Source organism: Euprymna scolopes, chromosome 30 (assembly GCF_053919585.1).
Source record: "Euprymna scolopes isolate OS-2025 chromosome 30, ASM5391958v1, whole genome shotgun sequence".
In the NCBI taxonomy this organism is placed as follows: domain Eukaryota; kingdom Metazoa; phylum Mollusca; class Cephalopoda; order Sepiida; family Sepiolidae; genus Euprymna; species Euprymna scolopes.
The window spans coordinates 90,014,097-90,036,267 of NC_136511.1; the positions used below are offsets into that span (position 1 = coordinate 90,014,097).

General features: G+C 28.9%; 1 protein-coding gene across 1 annotated transcript in view; it reads left to right on the forward strand.

Moving 5' to 3' along the window:
- Window positions 1-20,632, forward strand: part of LOC145254887 (uncharacterized) — a 176,743-nt gene extending 156,111 nt beyond the window's left edge. The window contains exon 2 of the transcript XR_013863826.1: window positions 20,602-20,632. The gene's annotated coding sequence lies outside the window, so the exon portion shown is untranslated. The remainder of the gene's footprint in view (window positions 1-20,601) is intronic.
- Window positions 20,633-22,171: the final 1,539 nt, after the last annotated feature.

Consider the following 22,171-nt stretch of genomic DNA (forward strand, 5'->3'; position numbering starts at 1 on the left):
TTTTAAAATAAAAAGTATATTTTAAAATAAAAAGTATATTTTAAAATAAAAATATATTTTTAAATATAAAAGTATATTCTAAAATAAAAAAATTATATTTTAAAATGAAAAATATATTTAAAAAAAAGAAAAAGTGAGGACTAACAGTCAAAGGCAAGTGTTAAAAAAATACTGCAGCGTTAATGTTAAATGTTCGTCCTCCTAAGAAAATCTGAGTTAATTTTTATCAATATTTCACATATATAATTTGTAAAGGTAGTCTGTTGATGTAAAAAAAGCAATGTAAAACCCCTTCACCGCAGCAGTTATGCAAAAACGAGGGAAAAAAGCAGAGAAGAAAAGAAAAGATTAATATATGTAAATGAAAACGCATATTTGTCCATTGAAAAAGCAATTTTATTTTAAACTACATTCTCTTGCAACTTTTGTCATGACAGCAACAAAGAAATGACATAGAGTTCGACTCATTCGTTCCATTGTTTTTTTTTAATTTATAATTTGCTTTGAACTTTTATTCTGAATGATGACGTTAACAAATCTAGAAAAAATGTCTTTTTTATTTTTATTGTTTCTTTGTTTACTTTGCTTTCAACTTTACCATATTCTATTTTTTAATTAATAAAAATACAAAATAAATATTTACCCATAGGAAGTTGCTCTCTCTTTTTTGCTCGTATATTATATTTTATCACCTGTTGTATTAAACAATTTGTATTTTAACAGGCATTTACGTACTCGTAAAATCCGATAAAGACTCTGAAATAAAGTTAAGTAATCAAACCGATTGCATGTGCTTTTAATCTATACCCAGTTTTCAACACGCTTGTGCTCCCCGAGTCCCTGCCCGTCAGTCAGCATCAACACATTGTATTAAAATCTGCCAAGTAATATGTGCATAAGATTTTATTTTGATAATAATTTTAATCCTGCCGACATGGCTATTTACAAGGGATATTATACAAGTATAATTATAGAGGGAGTTTTATGTTTAATACCTTTCTGCGCCGGAGATAAAATCAGAGAATAACACTATAATTAGTAAATTTAACATTTGCTTAGGTAGGAACCGTAAGATTCATACCCTCTTAACTTTTCCGTGCAATATCGATTCAAGGAAGAAAAAAGAAAATTGATTCCGTTTTAAGGAAAAGGTGAATGTGGACTATTTTGTTATATGAAACGGCATAATCGCAGTACGTAAAGAGTACTTTGCCGACATTATGAAACGAAGCATTCATCTTATAAAAATACCTAACCGAGGTTTCAAAGAAAATGTGTCCAGAAAAAGTCAATGCATTTTTTGCAGTACATATTTTTGCTTGTAGGGTGGAAAATCTTGGGAGAAATATTACAGTTGAAAGATAAAGCAAGATAATTTGAAAGCTTTATTGTTGCCCTTGATGAGTCAACCGATGTATCAGATACATCATAACTGTTGCTGTTCGTCAGAGGAATAAATGCCAAATTTGAGATTTCTGAGAAACTAGCATCTATGCACAGCATGCATGGAAAAAATAACAGGTCTGAATATTTTTGTAAAAGTTGAAAAGTCATTGGCTGAGTACAAGCTGAAATGGAAGATGTGTGGAAAACGAAAAAAGCTTGGTAGGGCACATTAACCGAGCTGCTACAGAGTTTGGTGATCTGAAACCTCTGATATCACACTGCATCATTCATACACAAGCACTTTGTACAAAGCATCTGATCCTGTGGTCTGTACTAGAGCCTGTTGTTTCCACTATTAACTACATTTGAGCTAATGGACTTAATGATAGCCAATTTTGTGACTTCCTCCTGGAAATAGATGCTGAATGTCCATACCTATTTTACCACACTCGAAAGAGATGGTTTAATTGTGGAAAAGTTCTGGTTCAGTTTTTAACCTTCAATCTGTGAATAAATTTTTCTTGAATGAGAAGAACAATCCGCTGACAGTGAATAGCTATGAAAACTAACCTTTACAGCAGAATTAACCACGCACTTTAATAACTTTAATTTGTGCTTGCAGAGTGAAACTTCATTTATTTGCCATTGGTACTCCAAGATGAAAGCGTTTTGTCAGAAGATAGCATTATTTAATACTCATCTGACAAGAAGTTCATTAGTTAACTTTCTATGCTGTGACAAATATATTAAAAAAAACTGCAATTCCTTTCCCAAGTTTCTTTTGTTTAAGATTTCATTTCCGTTAACCCTCTTTATAGTTATGCATTCACTGTTTCTTATTCAGTTTTTTATTTGGTCCACATAGACCTAAAAAGGTCAGCAATATATATATTAGTGATCTGGCAAGGCCACAGGGGAGACAACAGAGGCAGCAAAACTAAAACTGGCCTGCCAGAACACTATACATACAAATGTAAGCAAATTTTGGCATATTTTATTGGTTTCAAAATATAGGTCCTTTTTTACCAATAGTCATAAAATTCAGGGTTATTTGTAAAAAGACTCATTTATTTAGTTATTTGTAAAAAGACTCATTTATTTTGTTATTTGTAAAAAGACTCATTTAGTTATTTGTAAAAAGACTCATTTATTTAGTTATTTGTAAAAAGACTCATTTATTTTGTTATTTGTAAAACGACTCATTTATTTAGTTATTTGTAAAAAGACTCATTTATTTAGTTATTTGTAAAAAGACTCATTTATTTAGTTATTTGTAAATAGACTTTTTTTATTTTGTTATTTGTAAAAAGACTCATTTAGTTATTTGTAAAAAGACTTTTTTATTTTGTTATTTGTAAAAAGACTCATTTAGTTAGTTATTTGTAAAAAGACTCATTTATTTTGTTATTTGTAAAAAGACTCATTTATTTTGTTATTTGTAAAAAGACCCATTTATTTAGTTATTTGTAAAAAGACTCATTTATTTAGTTATTTGTAAAAAGACTCATTTATTTAGTTATTTGTAAAAAGACTCATTTATTTAGTTATTTGTAAAAAGACTCATTTAGTTATTTGTAAAAAGACTTTTTTATTTTGTTATTTGTAAAAAGATTCATTTATTTAGTTATTTGTAAAAAGACTAATTTATTTAGTTATTTGTAAAAAGACTCATTTATTTAGTTATTTGTAAAAAGACTCATTTATTTAGTTATTTGTAAAAAGAGTCATTTATTTAGTTATTTGTAAAAAGACATTTTATTTTGTTATTTGTAAAAAGAGTCATTTATTTAGTTATTTGTAAAAAGACATTTTATTTTGTTATTTGTAAAAAGACTCATTTAGTTATTTGTAAAAAGACTTTTTTATTTTGTTATTTGTAAAAAGACTCATTTAGTTAGTTATTTGTAAAAAGACTCATTCATTTAGTTATTTGTAAAAAGACTCATTTATTTAGTTATTTGTAAAAAGACACATTTATTTAGTTATTTGTAAAAAGACTTTTTTATTTAGTTATTTGTAAAAAGACTTTTTTATTTAGTTATTTGTAAAAATACTTTTTTATTTTTTTATTTGTAAAAAGACTCATTTAGTTATTTGTAAAAAGACTCATTTATTTAGTTATTTGTAAAAAGACTCATTTAGTTATTTGTAAAAAGACTTTTTTATTTTGTTATTTGTAAAAAGATTCATTTATTTAGTTATTTGTAAAAAGACTAATTTATTTAGTTATTTGTAAAAAGACTCATTTATTTAGTTATTTGTAAAAAGACTAATTTATTTAGTTATTTGTAAAAAGACTCATTTATTTAGTTATTTGTAAAAAGACTTTTTCATTTTGTTATTTGTAAAAAGACTCATTTATTTAGTTATTTGTAAAAAGACTCATTTATTTAGTTATTTGTAAAAAGACTCATTTATTTAGTTATTTGTAAAAAGACTCATTTATTTTGTTATTTGTAAAAAGACCCATTTATTTAGTTATTTGTAAAAAGACTCATTTAGTTATTTGTAAAAAAGACTTTTTTACTTTGTTATTGTAAAAAGACTCGTTTATTTAGTTTTATGTAAAAAGACTCGTTTATTTTGTAATTTGTAAAAAGATTCATTTAGTTATTTGTAAAAAGACTTTTTTATTTTGTTATTTGTAAAAATATTCATTTAGTTATTTGTAAAAAGATTCATAACAGCATATCGATGCATACTCAATAGTTCGTTTTGTCAAACAGTAATAGGAACAATTTATATCTTAGAATAACAGTAGCTATCGCCTCCTACACTGATGATTGCGAAAGCATGAAATACTAGTGCCTGTAAGCATAAAAATATTTATTTAAATTCATAATTATAAGCTCATTTAAGATAATTAAAGTTGAGCCCTGTCTAAAGAATTTTTAAAAAAGCGGTCAAGTAGCGATATGCAACATTCTGACTTCCGGTTGCTTTCTGACTATGTTATAACCGCATTTGGCATTAATAGGTTTTTAATTTCCTTTAATTCAGTCTTATTTGCTGCTAGACTAGAGGTAACGTCCTAGTCAATTAAGTTGAGTTTTTAGCTGTATTTTAATCTCTCAGCCACCAGTAATTATCACTTCCTACCCTGATGATCAGGAATGAATGAAACAGTAGTGTCTGTAGATATAAAAAATAATTAATATATATGTATATATATATATATATATATATAAAGAGAGAGAGAGAGAGAAAGAGAGAGATAGATATTTTTTTTTTACATAGGCATCACCACATTATCAAGGCCAAGAGGACACTCAAGGATAAGGGTTAAAGAGTGTACAGTAGAAATTGGACAATATAGTAATCATTAGTAATGAAAATTTGGTAAATTTGAGAACTTATATGGAACGGCTCATCAAGAACTTATTTACGTTAGACTTGAAGACAACCATATTGTAGTCAGCCGGAAAGCAGGAAAACGGAAGACAATTCCACAGGCGTGCAGTTCTAAGAAAGAAGCTTTGTTCATGGAATCTATGTTTAGGTTTAGGTACAGATAAAGAGTGGGGGGAATTATTGATAGTGTTTACAGCTAGACGAGTGTTTCTTGTGAAAGTTTGGCGAGGGGGGACCATAGATTGAAGCTCAGACGAACACTTTCCATGAAAATAAGGATACATCAGAGACAAACTCGCAACATCTCTTCTGTGAGATAGAGGTTGCAAGGAAGAGAAAAGGACATCTCCTACGAGGCTACGAAGTCTATTTTGAACACTATCAAGGCAGGCCAAGTCCTTTCTAGCAGCTCCTGCCCAGATGTGGCAACAGTATTCCATCCTTGGACGTACCTGGCTCTTATATAGATAGAGAATAGCATCAGCAGTGAGATATCTACCGGATCGATAGAAAGATCCCACCATTTTTCCAGCGGCCTTGGCAACAGATTTGATGTACGTGTTCCATTTAAGATCAGGAGTAATGGTCAAGCCAAGAAGCTTGTCAAAACTTGAGCCCTCCTGAAGACGAGAGCCATTCATTTCAATTGATGCCAGATGTGGATCAGAATGCTGATGATGTAAAGAGAGAAGCTTGGTTTTAGATGCATTAAAAGTAACCAGCCACTCCTTACCCCATTGTACTACATGCTCAAGATCAGAGGAGAGAGAATTGGAGAGAACTTGGTCGTTTACTGTCTTAGATGTGCTACCATAAATGGTAGTATCGTCAGCATAAATGTCTACAAATGATGTAAGGATGTGATTTGGAAGATCATTAATGTAGATCAGGAAAAGAGTTGGGCCCAGGATGGACCCCTGAGGGACACCGGCATTAATACTGTGAGCTTCTGATTTTTGCCCCTCAACTACTACTCTTATGAACCTATCAGAAAGAAATGATTTAATAATTTAGAAGACATTTCCAGCAATACCATAGCTAGAGATCTTATGAAATAAACCTTTATGCCATACCCTATCAAAGGCCTTTGATATGTCAAGAGCAATTGCCCTAGAAAGGTTGCCTCCGTCGAGAGATTTGCTGGAAGAAAAATAAATAGACCCCCTTATTATTAATAATTAATACTTTATGATAGGATCCTGATGGACTTCAAGATAATATTGATTATTTTCCCTCGCTGATAAATTGAATGATTACTGTTACTTTTGTGTTACGGTTATATAATTTCACACTAACGAGCATAAAATGGAAACGCGAAATATGTCTATGGATATAAAAATATATCAATATCAATAATAATTATGAAACTCCTATTAAGTTGAGCCATATTGAGAGATAATAATTTTATGAATGACAAATTGGCAATATTGCAAGGTTCTCTCTCCAGAATCACAGTATTTATTCTATGTTGAAAGATACAAGGTGTAATTCTTTTCGCTTTTTAATGCACATCGTCGCGTTAGAAATCCAGAATTTAATATGGCGATAGGGTTACATAATTCCATATTAATGAGCATAAAATGGAAACGTGAAATATATAATAATTCTGATTTTGTTTGATAATAACTCCCTTAAAACAGATGGAATCCATTCTCAAAGTATCTCCCCCAATCTCGACTTCAAACCAAGAGCTTCACGGATGAAGGGTGTTTCTAAGGATATTGGTGGTACCAACAATAGCAGAGGTGTAAAGACCCCAAAATACGTCAAGAATTCTTGTTTTTTTTTCTTGTTTTTTTTTTTTTTTTTTTTTTTTTTTTTTTTCAAATATTCTTTCAGATGACATCTGCCACTACAGGACTACTTGGGTTGTAACTCCACGCATACGCCTTATATTCAAAGTAACGGAATGAACATACTTGTAATATTTTCTTTTTCTTTTTCTATTATTATTATTATTATTATTATTATTATTATTATTATTATTATTATTATTATTATTATTATTATTATTATTATTATTATTATTATTATTATTATTATTATTATTATTATTATTATTATTATTATTATTATTATTATTATTATTATTATTATTATTATTATTATTATTATTATTATTATTATTATTATTATTATTATTATTATTATTATTATTATTATTATTATTATTATTATTATTATTATTATTATTATTATTATTATTATTATTATTATTATTATTATTATTATTATTATTATTATTATTATTATTATTATTATTATTATTATTATTATTATTATTATTATTATTATTATTATTATTATTATTATTATTATTATTATTATTATTATTATTATTATTATTATTATTATTATTATTATTATTATTATTATTATTATTATTATTATTATTATTATTATTATTATTATTATTATTATTATTATTATTATTATTATTATTATTATTATTATTATTATTATTATTATTATTATTATTATTATTATTATTATTATTATTATTATTATTATTATTATTATTATTATTATTATTATTATTATTATTATTATTATTATTATTATTATTATTATTATTATTATTATTATTATTATTATTATTATTATTATTATTATTATTATTATTATTATTATTATTATTATTATTATTATTATTATTATTATTATTATTATTATTATTATTATTATTATTATTATTATTATAATAATAATAATAATAATAATAATAATAATAATAATAAGAAGAAGAAGAAGAAGAAGAAGAAGAAGAAGAAGAAGAAGAAGAAAGATATATTTCATTAAACAAAAGATGTCTTTTTATTATTATGAAAAAAATGTGAGGGGAAAAGAGAGGAGTGCTGACTTCTGAGAAAGAACTCTTCCTTGTCGACAAAATGGTCAATATACAAAGCAACAGATAAACGGAAAGTGAAGTTGTCGAGATGATCAAGTTCAGAATCAACAAAAATAGGAGCAAAAAAATTTGCAAAAATGTCTGCCGTCAGCACCAATTTTTATAATCATATTTTTCTGGAATAATTCTGTAATGAATTATTTTCATAAATCAATCACATCCCAATGGAATTAGTCATCTAAGACACTTTTTTCAACATTTTTGTTCAACATGATTGAAGAATAACTTTTTCTTACGGTTTGCAAACGATTTCTCTTCTGGTGCTATTTTTCATCTTTTCTCTCCTCAATCAGTGAAGGATAAATTATTTTTGTCCTGATCCATAGATCCTCTTTTTCAGGAGCTGGATTTCCCTCACATTCCTTGTATCTCATAATTTCTGGACAACGTTTAGAGTTAATGCTAATAAATAAATACATAGAACAAGTGAATAACAGTCATTTTGACTTTGATAGTTTTTGTGTGAGTCGAGCCAAAAATCTGTTCATGAGAGCACCAGGAATATATAGTTTCTGTAAAGGAATGCATTTTTTATTTATTTTTTTTTTTAATTTCTGGTTTTGTTAGATTTTTATGTTTTGTTTTTGAAAGCAATTGTTGCATTGATTGAGATTGTTGGACTGACTTCCTCATCTTGGTTGTTATTGTCACAACGTTTCGGCCGTTTTGCCCTCCGGCTTTCATCGATCAGAATGAATGCAACAATTGTAATTGTCTGTATTTTTGAGATGAGGTGTTTTCATTGATTGAGATTGTCGGACTGACTTCCTCATCTTGGTTGGTCAGACAATTACAATTGTTGCATTTAAAAAAAATTTTATTCAGTTTTCCAAAAAAAAAAAAAAAATTAATGAAAAAATGTTTTCCTGACAAAAAAAATTTTTTTTTTATTCAGTGGAAAGTTTTCCTGACAAAAATTTTTTTTTTTTATTCAGTGGAAAGTTTTCCTGACAAAAAAAAAAAAAAATTATTCAGTGGAAAGTTTTCCTGACAAAAAAAAAAAAAAAATTATCCAGTGGAATGTTTTCCTGACAAAAAAAAAAATTTATTAAGTGGAAAGTTTTCCTGAGAAAAAAAAAAAAATATTCAGTGGAAAGTTTTCCTGACAAAAAAAAAAAAAAAAAAAAAAAAAAAAATTAATGAGAAAATGTTTTCCTGACAAAAAAAAAAAAATTTTATTCAGTGGAAAGTTTTCCTGACAAAAAAAAAAAAAAAAATTATCCAGTGAAATGTTTTCCTGACAAAAAAAAAATTTAATGAGAAAATACGGAAAACTATCAGAAAATGTTTTCTGCTTCTTTTCTGATCGATGCAACGAAGATTATTCAAGAGGGTTCAGTTCAGTGCGACTAATTGGGCCAGACCGATTATTGAATCGTTCATGCTGGGAAGTGTGCAAGTGGTAGGGTGAGTGGGCATCTGTGTGGGTTGACTGTGTGGGGGCGAATGGAAACCATATCCATTCTGAAGGGCTGCATGGTTTGTGTAAGGGATACTGTTGCAGAATGTGGAATCGTCTCGGCCAGCTTCAAATATTAACAGATCTAATGCGTTAATGAATTCCTTTAGAAATGCAAAGAACAAAATAACAACATATTTTCAATCAATAATATACGATTAATGATCTAAAATACATATTGTGTATATAGTATTACATTACATTAAAATGGTTGATTCTTGACGATTTTAAAAAGAATCTTATTATTAATAATAAAACAATCTCATCAGAAATAGGAATTTTTGTTTTAACTTAATGCAATACTTCTGCAAAGATCTTGTCTAATTTATATTTATGAGTAGAAAATATCCATGTGTATGCAGAGAAGCGAAATTTGATATACAGGGTACTGAGATTTGGGAAAATCTGTGTAATTCGTTTTCGGCCAGAAATTTGGCTATTAAGGGATCAAAGTCCAACGATTTGACCTTTGAGAACTCTACTAAACTCCTCCGATAATTTTGGGTCTAAACACTTGAAATTTTAGATATAGGTTCCTTGGACATGGATCTAACTTAATAACTTGATTCGAGCCACAAACAATAAATGTTAAGGGGGCATAATAGCGGTCAAAGTTAAAAAAAAATTGATCTCTGCGGTTTCTACCAAATTACTCAGAAAATTTCTGGTGTAAACATTTGAAATTTTACATAAAGTGTATTCAGAGATAGGGCAAGCTTTTTCATCGGTTTGGTCGAAAATTTTTAGTTACCAATATATAAATGTATGTATGTATGTATGTATGTATGTATGTTTGCATGTGTGCCTAAAACTCTCGACAGAGGCGACGGATTTTTACAAGATCAGTATCGTTTTTAAAGTGCGACCTTTCAGACGACAAATATCGAAAAATTGGCTAAAAACATTAATATCTTCACTTCAACTGGGCACTTTTCTACAGGGTGCGGTCGCTTTTTTCGCCGAAATTTTTTAAAGTCATCCTCTCCTTTCTATTTTCTAGCCTTAATTAAAACCTACATCACTTCCTGTTTGGCGGTGGTCGTAACGACAAAGACGTCAAGTTTTTCCCCCCCTTTCTTTTCGTCCTTCGCAGTATGGGTTCGAGCCTGCCTTTCTACAACACTTTTGTTTTTTTATTTTGCTCAACACACACATCCAAACACCCGGGCAACGCCGGGCTGAAATGCTAGTATGTATGTATATATAATATGACAGACGGATTTTGACAGTGCATAAATTAATATAATCTTCAAGAGCTATAAGGCAGTTTTAATCTGTAATAATTAGCAATTGATGAAATAAATTCTTCAGGCTCATTCGATGTAATGATAGGATTTGGATTATTCTTAAATATCTGAAACATTTTTTATAAGCTTACTGAACCAGGTGTTATTTATGTTAGTGATAATGAATTGATAATAATTGGAAATATCACTAAACTCTAAAGCTAAAACAATTAAAATAATTTATATACGAAACTGTGAAAAACTTAAAGCTTAAAGTTGAAATCACAGTATGCATTAACAATTTCTTAGATGTGACATTTACCCTTAAATAGGGTACATGTAAACAATATATGAAAGAAAACTGATTGAATATGTGTCAATCTCATGTAAAATCACCTCCTTTCTTTTATTAAACATATTCCCATATCAATTAGCAATATTTCCTCTTCTACAGAAATAACAATAGTTACACATACAACAATACTTAAAAACAGTAGTTATGTTAACACTAAGATTGAGTATAGAACAGAAATAATAGGGACAATAAAAGGAAAATTGTGTGGTATAACCCCTATCTAATTTATTCATGCTAATCAATGCTAGGTGAGTGCAAAATTGGACTTATGTTTCTTAATCTTTTAAATTGGCATTTCCCAATAAATTCCTCTCTACATAAAATCTATATAAATAAACAGTACATGTATGGGTGTGTAAATAGCTAAACTATTAAACTATTAGTCACATAATACTGACATTTTCAGGAAATAATATTCATTACCCAATAAAGAACACAACATAAGGCTGCAACGTTGTTTTGATTTAAATTCTAGCTGATAACACCAACTCTTTTTTTTTTTGTATTAATAAAAAAGAATGAAATAATACATAAATTTCACTCACGGTTTTGAATTTGTAAGCCTATATATCTTTTATTTTACGATCTTATATTTATTTCATATATATTTTTAAGATGGAGGGGGTGGAAAATAATATATGGAATACGAACTGAGCTGAAATAATAACATTGAGAAAGCCATTCTTAATATGGGATGGAAAAGGTATTTTTTAAACTATTCTGTACTTTCACCTAACAATTTATTAAATAAGACACTGAAATATGGACCGTGCTGAAATAATAGCATTATCATTTAGAAAGCCATTCTTAATATGGGTAGGGTATGTTTTTTACTATTCTTTACTTTCTCCTAAGAATTTAAAATAATTGTCTCAGTCATGAAGATCACGCAACCAAGTTGTTTTTACCAGGCATTATCTCCTCCTTAAAACTAAATGGGGGGGGGGGAGATGAGGTTGCTGAAATGCTGTACCAGAACAGAACACTTTGATCTTAACAAAAAGGCCAAGTAAGCGTAATATAGTTTCCTACCAGGCATTATCTCCTCCTTAAAAAAAACAAAAAAACAAAGCAAAGATACAAAATAAGCGACACAAAATATATTTTAAGAATGGGGTGGAGGTGGGGGGTCGGATATAGAATTAATCCCGGAAATGGCTGAAGCAGTTCACAATCTCAAAATTACTTTATTTTACATTTTTTTTTTTTTTTTTTTTTTTTTATTACATTTTCACCCCAAACAAGGCAAATTGGTGTAGGGGGCTATTATCAGGGGCAACAACTACTGGGGTACTATGTAGGGATTTGGGCAGCAAGGTGTCGGTTCACGTTACACTTGAACTTCTGCACGTCAGTACTGTTGGGGAAGCAGGGACCTGGAATGGAATTCCAGAGTCTTGCGGTTCTGGGGAAGAAACTATTGGAGTAAAAAGATCTTTTACATCTAGGGATCTCTACAGTGTGGGGGTGGGATCTAGTAGCCTGTCGGGTTTGTCGAGGGTGCTCGCGTCGTGGGGGCACAAGTGATTGCAGTTCGTCAGAGCATTCACCACTAAAATACTTGTAGAAAAGGCAGAGGGATGCAACATTTCGTCGATGGGACAGAGGCTGAAGCTTAGATGCCAGTTCAGGGCCTATCAGGTTTGCGACTCTCTTTTGAACCTTGTCAAGGAGCGAGAGACTAGTAGCAGATGCACCAGCCCAGATGTGGCAGCAATACTCCATACATGGGCGAATGGTGGCCTTATAGAGGTACAGGATACTTTCGGGTGTTAGTAGTTTTCTAGCACGGTAGAGAGAGCCTACCTTTCTTGCAGCGGCCCTGGCAATGCCTTCAATGTAATTGTTCCAACTCATGTTTCCTGTGAACGTTAGGCCAAGGAGTTTGAAAGATGGACTCTTAGATAAAGAGTCGTTGGCCATTGCTATGGGTGGTAGAGAGGGTTTCTTGTAATTATTGAATGAAACTAGTTTAGTCTTGGCAGCATTGAACGCGACCAACCACTTTTGTCCCCATTCCACTACAGATTGGAGGTCTTCCTCTAGTGTTTCTGCCATTTCTTTAGAAATGTGTTCATTCGTCTTCCTGTCGTGTCTGCCATAGAGTGTAGTGTCATCAGCATATATACCCATCTCAGAGGCAATGTTGTCGGGGAGGTCATTTATGAATATCAGGAACAATAGAGGTCCAAGGATAGAACCCTGGGGCACTCCCGCATTTATATCATATTGTTTAGATGTGCGACCGTCGAGGACTACCGGGATTTTTCTCTTATCTAAGAAGGATTTAATTATGTTAAGTATTCTACCGACATTTATTTATAAGAGACAGGGAGGGTATGAAATCAGCTCCATAAATAGCTGAGGCTGTTTAGGATCTCAACATTCCTTTATTCCATATTTATTTATAAGAAAGAGGGGGGGGGTGATATAGACTCAGTCCCAGAAATGGCTGAAGCAGTTTATGATCTCAAATTTTCTTTATTTCATATTTATTTTTAAGTGATGGGGTGATATAGAATCAGTCCTGGAAATGGTTGAAGCAATTTACGATTTCATACTTACTTTATTTCATATATATTTTTAAAAGAGGGGGAGGGACATTGACATTCGGAATACAGACCGTGCTGAAATAATAACATTATTATTCAGAAAACCATTATTAATATGGGGAGCATATGTTTTTTAACTATTCTGTACTTCCATCTAAGAATTGAAAAATTGAAAAATGGCACACAGGATACGGACCATACTGTTATCATTTAGAAAGTCATGCTTAATATGGAGAAAGGGGGGGGTATCTTTCACCTAAAAAATTTATAAATAAAAAAACTGATTTCAGAATAAGGACTGTGCTGAAATATTAACGTTTCTTAGAAAGCCAATCTTAATGTTTTTAAAACTATTTTGTACTTTCACCTAACAATTTATTAAATAAGAAACTGACTACAGAATATGGACTGTGCTGAAATAATAAAGTTATTATTTAGAAAACCATTTTATTATGGCGATGATGTGGGTTAAAATAATGAAAAATGATCGAAATTAGTAACATATCCAGGAATTATGAAAAATGATGAAATATGAGTTAATTGATTGGTGTGTTTGTAATGAAATAATCATCCCAGACAATATATCAAAGTTATTATGTTTGTAAAGGAGGGGGCGATAATGCGGATTACTAATATCAAAAATGATTGTCGAAATTAGTAACATATCCAAGAAATATGAAAAATGTTGAAATGTGAGTTAATTGATTGGTCTGTTTGTAATGAAATAATCGGCCCAGACAATATATCAAAGATATTATTTTAGAAAGGGGGTAGGCGATAACGTGGGTTACAAATATCAAAAATGATTGTCGAAATTTGTAACATATCCAAGAATTATCAAAATTATGAAATGTGAGTTAACCGATTGGCGTGTTTGTAATGAAACAATCAGCCCAGTCAATATATAAAAGTTATTATTTCCTAAAAGGGGCGATAATGTGGGTTAAAATTATGAAAAATGATTGTCAGAATTAGTAACATATCCGGGAATTATGCAAAATGATGAAATGTGAGTTAACCGATTGGTGTTTTTTTTTAATGAAATTATCAAGCCAGACAATATATCAAATTTCGTAAGGAGAGGCTATAATGTGGGTTAAAATTATGAGATATGATTGTCGGAATTAGTAACATATTCAGGAATTATGAAAAATGATGAAATGTGAGTTAATTAGTGTGTTTGTAATGAAAAATTCAACCCGGACAATACTACAAAGTTATTATTTTTGTAAGGGAGGGAGGCAATAATGTGGGTTAAAATTATGACAAATGATTGTCAAAATTAGTAACATATCCAAGAATTATGAAAAATAATGAAATGTGAATAAATCCATTGGTGTGTTTGTAATAAACCCAGACAATATACCAAAGTTATTATTTTCATAAGGGGGGCATAATGTGGGTTAAAATTATAAAACATGATTGCCGAAATTAGTAACATATCTAAGAATTATGAAAAATGATGAAATGTGAGCTAATTGATTAGTGCATTTGTAATGAATTAATCGGCTCAGATAATATATCAAAGTTATTATTTTTGTTGGGGTGGGGGTGATAATGCGGGTTAAAATTATGACAAATGATTGTCGAAATAAGTAACATATCCAAGAATTATGAAAAATGATGAAATGTGAGTTAATTGATTGGTCTGTTTTTAATGAAATAATTGGCCCAGTTTCTGTAGGTGGTTAACAATATGTTTCTGAATTTTCAATGTTTACTTCGGGGAATGACGTCACAGTTGTAGTAGTGAGTAGGAAGACTATGTTGCTTTTTTTGCTCTGGAGTTGTCTAGCAATTAAGGGAGTAATGTTCATTTTGGGGTCACTATGCAATCTCCCACAATGTCATATTCCAAAAATATGGAATAACTATGGAATCATATTCCGGAAATGACATCGTTTCTCTTACTAATGTGTTGTTGATGGTTGTGGTAGGGACGGGGGAGAACTTAATTAATATTGAAAATTGTGGTAAAGTAAAAGTTGCCTAATCATCATTCACGTCAATGCATTTATGTAATTATTTGGAAAACCTGCTGAGTTATGGTCAAGAAATGAAATTATTTCACTTAAAATGATGGTGTTAGTAATAGGGAGGGAAAGAACACAGTAATGTGGAATTTTGTAGTGAAGCAAGGGTTGCCTAATCACTAAGCTTCTCAACATATTTGTTTATTTGTTTGTAAGACCTGCTGAGTAATCTTCCAAATATGACGTCTTTTTTCAAAAAAAATCTGTTGTCGGTAGTGAGGAAAAAATGAAACAGAGCAATGTGGAATGTGATAATGAAGCAAGGTTTGTCTAATCACTAACCGTGTCAATGTATTTATGCATTAATTTTAAAATCCTGCTGAGACATCTCTCAAAATGACATAATTTTTCTTACAATAATAGTGCCGAATGTGATGAAGGAAAAAAACGCAGTAATGTTGAAATTTATTGTGAAGCAAGGGTTGTGAACTCATTAACCAACACAATGTATTTATGTATTAATTTGGAAATCCTAATGATCCATCTTCTAAAATGATTTCAATTTTCTTAAAATTATGGTAGCCTTGGTGGGAAGAGAAATTATTTCATATATGTTGTACAATACCTCTCGAGAGTATGTTAAATTGTTTCATATATGAATATAATTTACCTGTCCAAATGTCTGTAAAGATATTTTAAATATGTGTTGTAAATTACCCGTCCCAAAAAATATAAAATTATTTCATACACATTCTGTAAATTACCTGTCCTAGGAAAGGTACAATTATTTCATACATGTGTAATAGCCGTCCTAGGATAGGTAAAATATTCTTTTGCTCAAAATAGCAAATGATACATAGATATTAAAAATTCCTCTCTCCAAAGAATAACAAAGCATAACAATAACAATTATATTCAAAATCAACTTAATTTTTCTCGTTGTTTACACGGTTCCGAGCAATGCCAGTTAGCCCTGCTAGTATTTAATAAAAATACTAGTAAACTTGATTATAGTTGTACAAACATTCTAAAAACAAATTAAAATTTATAATCGACAGATATTAAGCAATAATGATGGACAAAATAACATTAAGTAATGAATGTAACTGTAGAGATTAGAATGAAAGCTACAAGAAATTGTTTAATTAAAAATATACTTTTATATATATATATATATATATATATATATATATATATATATATATATATATATATATATATATATATATATGTATATATATAAAATGAACATTAAAATTGAATTTACCAAAATGATCCAAGATGGTAAAATTAAAGTAAATTATAAATATTAAAGAATTAATATTTATAAAATTATCTCAGCCAGATATAAAACCTCGATAAAACCAAATAGAAAATAGAGCTTATAATATGAGCAAACAGTTAATAAAATATGTTAAAAAAAACACTTTGAAATGAGTTAAAAGCATATTCAATCTGAAAAGGAAACACTAGATAAATGGATAGTCCTTAATCCGCGGAGTTTCGAAGAAATACTCTCCTTCTCATCAGAGGGTAGGAATTAGCAAAATGCGGGATCGGATTTTGCATGCAGAAGTATTTGATGAAACAACAAGTAAGTCAAAGATCTTACTTGATCTTACTTGAAAACAAAATAAGTTAAGCAGAGGGAATATGGTAAAGAAAAAGGTGATTACACATTAATGGATAGTTTGGTGGAAGATAAAAAATCCAGTGACGGTAAAATCCAAATGTAAAACTTCAAGAAAGTTAAAAGAATTTCCATTTGTACAAGTAAAATCCCAGGAAGTTAAAATAATAGCAAATATTATCAAAGGTTTGCACCTAATTTGCTAAAGGTAATAAACATAGAAAATTAAATTAAATGTTTTTAAATCATTTCAGCTATATAGAACAAGGGAAATTAGATATTGATACAGCAAAAAAAAAAAAAAAGAAAAAAAAAAGATTATTGAACTTCAAATCGAAAGTGTATGCTAAATACTGTAATGGAAGCTCTTGGTATTCGGCAGGTAAAAAGATGCAACATATATTGTAATAAATCCAAGGAAGCTGCTAACAATCCAATATATACATATTTCCACAGTTTTTCTTTAGTTAGATTGGATATCCGGCAAATCTTTGATTATATCAATCCGGTAAAATATTTTTATATATAAGTTTCAAAATTGAATTCAGAGTTTCAATCAATTTGTGAATAAAAACCAAAAGAAATCCATAGACAGGCAAATAAAATTAAATAAAATTGAAATTAAATGAAAATGAAAATAAAAATAATTAAATAAAGAATTGCTTATGAAACCAAAGCAAAATAGTCTTTAAAAATCAGATGCAGTTTTTGTTATCAAGATTATATTTGTAAGTCAGCACAAGTGAAAATGTTATAATATTAAAATCGCAAGATTTAAATTCTATCTTCTAAAAATAAGGAAGTGATAGGAGAATTTAACTTGACGGGAGGGGGAGAAAGAAAAAGAAAAGAAAGGGAGCGTCTAACTTATTAATCTTGAATATGAAATGTCTAGACAGGATTTGATACGATTAAAAAAATGGTCAAGGTTCATGCTAAGAGTTAAAAGGTGAGAAATAAATGAAAAGAAAAAGGAAGAAAAGGCCTAGTAATGTTAAAAAAGAAAAAAGGAAGGGAGAAAAGGGAAAAACAAAAACCCTATTTCCGTTTGCTTGCTCTTAACATATAATGCTGACATTTATAATTCTAATATTTAAAGTAAAATTCAACGTATATACTTAATGATAATCGAAATCTTAGAATTCGATTAATCTATGAAAATATTGCATATATTAACAAGGTTTTTTAACATATAAAGATATAATAATAATGATAAGGATAATAATAATAATAATAATAATAATAATAATAATAATAATAATAATCATGATACCAATAATATTAGTAGCCTTAAAAATAATAATAATAAAAATAATAATTATAATAATAATCATTATTATTATTATATTACTACTAATATTCATAACAATAATAATAGTAGCATTAATAATAACAATAATAATAATGATTATTTTAACAAAAATATAATATAATATTAGCGTAACATAATATGATATTAGTGTAAAAAACGATGATAATAATATTAATGAAAATGATGGTAATAATATTAATCACAATATAATTAGTAATAATAATATTAATAATAACAATAATAATAATCAGTACAATAAGTATTACATCTGTATAATAGCACCACTACTATCAATGCTACTAGTAAAACAATAATAAAATAATGACAATAATAATAAAATATAATAATATTAATAATAATAATGGTAAAAAACAATAACGATAATAATGATAGTAATATTAATGATAATATAATTAAAAATAATAGTAATAATAATAATAATAATAATAATAATAATAATAAAAGAAGCTACAGTAAAAGTCATTACGATAAGGATTATATCTGTATAATAATACTACAACTACCATCAATGCAACTACTAAAACAATCATAAAATAATTATTATATATATAAACGTATACACACACACACACACACACACACATATATACATACATATACATACACACATACATGCATATATATACATATATATATACACACATATACATATATATATATATATAAAATAGTGGCAGTAGTAGTAGTAGTAGTAGTAGTAGTAGTAGTAGTAGTAGTAGTAATAATAATAATAATGGTTCAAAAACTTGATTGCCAACAAGTCCCAGAGATGACGCATTTCGAGTATTATGAGTTTTTGCATTTTCAAATATGTATATAGCAAGAAAATATTTTTCAACAGGAAACTATATGGCTACTTAAGAGTATGCAAATTTAGCTTTATAATGGTATTGATTAGGGGTGTTAAAACAGTGTTATACAGTATTCACGCTAATTCCTAAAAGTGAAATTAGCGTTTTGGGATTTAAATTATAATATGTGAAAGCGTGCATGGTAAGTTACTAAACAGTATGAAGTAGGAGGACATTAGTGTATAAGCTAAAAGGAATGTAGTATATTAGGTGAATAGTAATAAGTAGTGGGTGTTTTATTTTTCAAACGGTAAATGTTTAAGGATAATCTATGTTATTTTAAGTTGGCTGCATTTAAATTATTTTTGTGTTTACATCTAGAAACTGACTCATTTTTGGCATTTATTATAGGTTTACGGAAAGTTATAATATTAACTGCTTCGGAGATATAAAGATTACAAAATTTAGCTCCTGGAGTGTATGATCTAGCTTTTTCAGTATACTTCATTTGATTGAATAGGGAATCTTCCTGTTTTCTAGATTATTAATTATTATATCTTTTTATGTTAATAAACCTTGTTAATATATGCAATATTTTCATAGATTAATTGAACTCTAAGATTTCGATTAAATATTATTATCATTAAGTATATACGATCGATTTTACTTTATATATTAGAATGATAAATTTCAACATTATGTGTTAAGAACAAGCAAACAGAAATAGGGCTTTTATTTTTCCTTTTTCTCCCTTCCTTTTTTTCTCTCTTTCTTTTTTTCTTTTTCAACATTACTAGACTTTTTCTTTTTTAACACTACTAGGCTTTTTCTTTCTTTTTCTTTTCTTTTCTTTCCTACCTTTTAACTCTTAGCATGAACCTTGACCCATTTTTTGAATCGTATCAAATCCTGTCTAGACATTTCATATTCAAGATTAATAAGTTAGACGCTCCCTTTCTTTTCTTTTCTTTTCTTTTTCTTTTCCCCCCTCTCTTCGTTAAATTCTCCTACCATTTCCTTATTTTTAGAAGATAGAATTTAAATTTTGCGATTTTAGTAATATTATAACATTTTCACTTGTGCTGACTTACAAATATAATCTTGATAATAAAAACTGCATCTGCTTTTTAAAACTATTTTGCTTTGGTTTCATAAGCAATTCTTTATTTAATTATTTTCATTTAATTTTAATTTTATTTTATTTACCTGTCTACGGATATCTTTTGGTTTTTATTCACAAATTGATTGAAAACTTTTACTGAATTTTGAAACTGATATATGAAAAAATTTTACCGGATTGATATAATCAAAGATTTGCCGGATGCCCAATCAAACTAAAGAAATATTGTGGAAATATGTATATATATATATATATATATATATATATATATATGTGTGTGTGTGTGTGTGTGTGTGTGTGTGTGTGTGTGTGTGTGTGTACTAGTGTACACCCTTCATAAAAAATAATATTCTTTAGTGTTTGCATACACTTTTTATGAGGTATATTACTAAAATATTTCTATAAGCTCAGAGAATTATGTAAGTAATTTCATGGTTTTATATATAAATTTTTATTATTATTTCTGGTGATATAAAAAAAAAAAAAAACACTCACCGTTGACTTTTTATTTTAGAATGGAAGATTTCATTCCTAAGGCAGCAGGGTAAGTATAAGGTGGCTTTATGACTTGCCATTTGCTTTCTCACTTGAAATGAGTTCGTCAGATAGAAAATGGCATGTGTTTTACTTACTAAAAATTACGGGAAGGAAGTAAATATTTTTATTTATACATATACAAAGTTAAAAAGAAAAACTCAGCTCAATATTTTAGCTATTTCTCATAATTTATTTCATCTACCAGCATCGGTGAGATTCATGAGATGAGGTTCAAGCTAGCAAACATACTGCTAACCTGAACACCATTTGATGAATCTCGCTATTCCTGGTAGAAATAGATTGTAGTGAGAAATAGCTAAAATATGGCTTTGAATTTGTTCCTTTTTATTTTTATTTTTGCTTTGTAATGGACAGAGCTCGCCTACTCAATATTTCCTACAGAAATTGCTCTATCATTTATAGACACACACACACACACACACACACACACACACACACACACACACACACACACACACACACACACACACAAGCATTTTTTGTCAAATGTAGGAATTGACAACAAGCATGCAATATATGCCATTAATGCTTATCAGCAAACGCGTGCTATTGTGCGATTTCAATACCAATATTCAGATCCTGGATCTAATATCCAGAGCAATATGAATGAGGTCTCTCTTGAATAAAAAATGTCTGTCTCCTCGGAGCTTTTTTTGCATGCCGGAGTTTCAAATAATTAATATAAAAAAGAGCATTGAAAATATTGCTACCTTAATAATGAGCAAAATTTCTTAAACCATAATCCTGTGGATAGACCAGTAGAGATCACTAAGAGAAAGTCGAGAAATATGAACTAAATGTTACGTTGTATAACCTGGAGCAACAACAATTCCGATTGCTTTGTTGCCTAAAAGGTGGATACTTTAAGCTGGTTTTAAGCTCATTTGTTGCTGCAGAGTTTCTTTTTGCCTTCCCAATTTGAAATTAAGTTTTTAAATTGATATGAACACTAAGATACTTCAATTAAAAGTCAAATATGCACAGGTAAAATTATAGAGGAATGAAAGGCGAATCAAATGAGGTATAGATTGGTTTAACAGTTACATTAAATTTAGCTTACATTTGCAGTTTTTGAAATAATGACGCCACTATATATATACATACAGTATTATGTATTAAAATTCGATAACTATATTATTTTCACATTTATTCATTTAGATATGTCTAAATGGATGAATGTGACACCTTTTTATATCGAAATATCCATAGAGGAATGTAACTTAGAACTGCTTGTTACACAACGCCTTTATCCTTCGCACCACATATCCATGTACATGATTAACACAACTACATCATCAAAAAACCATCAGTATAACATCTAAAATATGAATAGTAGTTCGACATAATCCAAATAATACAAAGTATCACTTTTCGTCTAAAAAAATTCTGAATTTTAGTTTTTCATATTGCGTTTAATCTCTAGCAAGACAAACATTTGTTACTGTGTTCCTTTCAACTTTAGTTTCAACCGACCAGATTACCTTTTCCCAATCTTGCATACCTTTCGACAAACTTTAATTGGTATT